This window comes from Brassica oleracea, chromosome C8 (assembly GCF_000695525.1).
Source record: "Brassica oleracea var. oleracea cultivar TO1000 chromosome C8, BOL, whole genome shotgun sequence".
Taxonomy (NCBI): Eukaryota; Viridiplantae; Streptophyta; class Magnoliopsida; order Brassicales; family Brassicaceae; genus Brassica; species Brassica oleracea.
Window position 1 is genome coordinate 2,033,094 of NC_027755.1, and position 924 is coordinate 2,034,017.

Genomic DNA, 924 nt, shown 5'->3' on the forward strand with positions numbered 1-924 from the left:
AAGATTGAACGGTTTCCATCTTGAAACATGGGAAGAAGGAAATAAAGTATTCCTTAACATATTTTCGATCACCCGAGGCAATAGAACGGTCCTAGAGACCGTACCCGCCATAGCTACTGGTCTATACTATGCAAACATCAGTATGATCGAGGCTAATGCCTGCGACAATTTCACTCTATGGCATAACCGGCTTGGCCATCCCGGTACTAATATGATGCAAAAACTAATAATGAATTCACAAGGGCACACGTTTAAGGGAGTTGTCCTAAACAATCTCACATGTGCAGCATGTGCACAAGGGAAACTCATAACTAGGCCATCACCAGCCAAAGTTAATAAGGAAATCATAAATTTTCTGGAAAGGATTCAGGGAGACATATGTGGACCAATACACCCACTTAGTGGGACGTTTCAGTATTTCATGGTCCTGATTGATGCATCGACCAGATGGTCGCATGTTTGCCTTCTATCCACACGGAACTTTGCATTTGCATGCCTACTTGCTCAGATAATAAGACTTAGAGCACACTTTCCAGATTTCCCCTGAAAGACTATACGTCTAGACAATGCTGGTGAGTTTACGTCCCAGGCGTTTAATGAATATTGTATGTCCATGGGGGTAAGTGTAGAACACTCTGTGGAACATGTACATACACAGAACGGCTTGGCCGAATCCTTCATTAAACGTATCCAGCTGATAGCCAGACCATTACTCATGAGGTCTAAACTACCGGTATCAGCGTGGGGACATGCCGTATTACATGCAACAGAACTGATTTGCATCAGGCCATCTAGTGAGCATAGATATTTGCCATCCCAGTTACTCACGGGTCATGAGCCAGACATGTCCCACATCAAAACATTTGGATGTGCCGTCTACGTTCCAATTTCTCCACCACAGAGAACTAAAATGGGACCACTGAG